The sequence below is a fragment of the Rhea americana genome, unplaced genomic scaffold, assembly GCF_003343005.1.
Source record: "Rhea americana isolate MKP2758 unplaced genomic scaffold, rheAme1 scaffold_84, whole genome shotgun sequence".
NCBI lineage: Eukaryota > Metazoa > Chordata > Aves > Rheiformes > Rheidae > Rhea > Rhea americana.
The window spans coordinates 2,208,772-2,211,819 of record NW_028187023.1 but is presented as its reverse complement, the minus strand read 5'-3'; the positions used below and the strand labels follow the sequence as shown (position 1 = coordinate 2,211,819).

At 40.5% G+C, this 3,048-nt stretch overlaps 1 protein-coding gene and 1 long non-coding RNA gene across 4 annotated transcripts in view; one reads left to right on the top strand and one right to left on the bottom strand.

Annotated features, from left to right (window-relative positions):
- Positions 1 to 3,048, bottom strand: part of RAD51B (RAD51 paralog B) — a 396,827-nt gene that overhangs the window by 87,030 nt on the left and 306,749 nt on the right. The window lies entirely within an intron of this gene.
- The window catches only part of LOC146585221 (uncharacterized), a 5,634-nt gene extending 2,586 nt beyond the window's left edge, over positions 1 to 3,048 (top strand). For both annotated transcript variants that reach the window (XR_014898054.1, XR_014898055.1), the window contains exon 2: positions 1,989 to 3,048. This is a non-coding gene — a long non-coding RNA (uncharacterized LOC146585221). The remainder of the gene's footprint in view (positions 1 to 1,988) is intronic.

The window sequence follows — 3,048 nt, the reverse complement described above, 5'->3', positions numbered from 1 at the left end:
TTTTTCTTCAGCGTCTCAGTGACTAGGGAATGAAATATGTGAAAGTCGCTGTTTAGCCCTTGGTGAACTTATATGCAGGTCTCAAACACACCGGCTTGCCTATCATTCTTAATAGCAGGCTGAGCTGAAAGGCCAAAGCTGCTTGAACTTCCTTCTTGCCCTGGGAGGATGGGAAAGGGTTTAATTCTCGTCAAAAAAATACCTTTTCTTTCTTTTTTTTTTTTTTTTTTTGTCAACGTAAAGGTAAGGAAATGTAACTGCAGGCTCCTCCTCTTACACTGAATTCAAGTATGGGGATATACTTTCCTGAAAGCTTCTACTGGAGAAAATCTTAATCAAAGAGCAGCATCAAATTACCTGTAATGATCCACACTTAGGAAAGACTCAGGAATAGGCAAACAAAATATTCCTATTAACATGTGTGTATGTGTATATATATATGTGTGTGTATATATATATATATATATATCTCAACTTTTTGTCACTTTGTCTTCCTTGCTACCTTTATTATTATTAGTAGTAGTAGTATCAGCTTCACTGTGAAATCTCTCCTGTTTGATGTTAGTAACATTGTTACAGGATTAGCACAACCACAGCTCCCATCGAACAGCGCACAGAAGACATTCGTGTCACCAGATAMGGCTGAGCAACACAAGCTTTCATGGTGTTCTGCAGCTGAAAGAGGGCAAAGTTTGTCACATTGGCAGAATATTAGCTGAGGGAAAGAAAATGCGTGAAGGCAGTTAAATAAGGTTACACAGGTGCTGCTACTTCAAACTGTGGAAAAAAATAAATGATCATACATGTGAAAGAAAATAATCTCTCTAATGTTTAAGTCTTCTTACTGCAGGGATAAAACCACAAGCCTGCTTTAGGAGTGCTGCCCTCCTTTAACCAGCCAAACATCACACTGACATTCTTTAGTGACTTGTGGTTTGGAGAGACTGCCATATGCAAAACTGAGGTCTGCACAGTTCTTAGAACTAGAAACTATTTGTGTATGTTCTGGTAAACTTTTAGATGCAATCAAGCCAAAGAAAATTTTACATACTAATAGATCTATGTTTCATGATAAATTTCATAGTCTCCTAAGACCTAACGATTTTATCATTTTAAGCAACTCCTTACCCCTCACAAATGAAGAGACAGTTTCCAGTTTTAGAGGGAAGATGAGGAGGGTTTAAAGACTGCCAATATCAAAATAGAGCATTTCAGAATAGCTGGAGTTTGGAGCAAATAAGTGTTCTATGATTGCTAGAAATAGGTCAAATTCCATTAGATGGAAAATCCTAAAGCCAAAATAACCCGGTTTGGGTCTTTCTTTGTCAATCATTTACTAACAATTAATGAAACAGCAAATTTAATTGTTGCCCTCCCTCTGGACATTCTAGCACAGAAAAACTGTGGCATTTGTAGGGTTCAGACAGCGTTAGATACAAGATACACACTTTTACCTGCTTACACAAATAGGAGCCGAGGTGTTCTTTCTAAAGGCAAGAGGGGAATGAAATAAATGCCTTGTTAGCCAGTTGCTGGATAACAGCAGACTAGCAAGATCTAAAAACCTCAGTGTAAATTTAAAGCCTACAGATGAAGCCTTTTTAGCTGTATCTCCCTATGTGGTTCTCCTTCTTTTCCCATCCCAAATCTTAACCTCCTCATAGCTGCCACTTCTATACTGCTCTGCTTCGAAGGTTTCCTAGCTCATCACTGTCTGAGCTCTCCTCTTGCCTGCTTTGCATTCTTGCGCCTTCAAAATGCCCAAAGGAGTACTATGAATAGGGGGAGACAACTCAACTTCTTGCTCCCAAATACCACCTTCCAGTGACATAACATTTCTATAGGCTAGAAAAAGCAATTTTAGAAGAAGATGGCCTCAATCTTGTGCTAGAGCATGCAAGGCAGAATTTAGAGCATGCACAGAGTATCATTATCTGTGTATATTTTCATATGAAAATTAAAATCTTTCCTGTTTTTTTCTCTAACAGCCCATTAATCTACCAGTAATGTGCAATTCGCACTCCAAAAATGGAGCCAACAGAGCTTCTTAAAATGAGTTGCTTTTAATCACTTGCCAGACGATATCTTTTTTCCGAACTCAATACTCAGAACTGTCAAACTTTTTGGAGAGAGAATTCATCCAAACCCACCCAGAAGCAGGTTCTCGATATGAACATTTTTGGCCCAAATGGTATGGCAAATTATAGCTGAAAACAATATTTTATAATGGAAGGCATGAGACAACTGTAAAAATCAAGGCACCTCTTTGCCTACGATAAACTGTCTTTTCATCAATGACATAGTGACAATAACAGCAAATGACAGAATGACCAAACAAGTCCACAAGAACTTTAAATTTCGTATCAGACCAGATGTTCCCTGCTGCCTGGATAGCAGGAGAAGTCCATGCAAATATCTACAAGGCTCCTCACAAGTGTATTTACTTTAGAGACCACTGCCTGGGCCGTCATGTGTCTGCAACGCCTTCGTTGTAAACGCTCTCCAGCTTTGCAGGGATAAAGATACGTGCGGCGGTGCTTGCAGCCATAGCCTTCCACTCACTTCTCAGTGCTCGCCTTTTGCCAAGGATTACTCAATAGACCAAGAAAACAAAACAAAAACAAACTAGGATTGCTTGAGCAATCCCTTCTGATTCTGTTCTGCCTGAGAATTGGTCAAGTGTTGATGAAAAGGAAAAAGCTCTAACAGTACTGTAACTCTGCAACACGCGTTGTGGAAGAGCAGTTGCACAAGCTGCCCCGCTCTCCGTCGTCGTCTGGCCACTGAATCGGGCGGCGGAAGACTAGTGGCAGGACACGTATGCGGTCTCTGACTGTTCAGCCTGGGACTTCTCTGCGGACACCGATGGCAAGGGTGCCAGTCCTGACTGTGTAGTTCTCTAGAAGTGCAAGGTCTTGTCCTGGACATGTATGCTGCTATACAATCATGGATCCACTGTGATCCACTGTGTGGACCAAGGAGAGAAAGTATGCCCAAGCTTATACATCAAAATGCCTAATATTAATCTGCAGTCCCACTGAAAGTTAA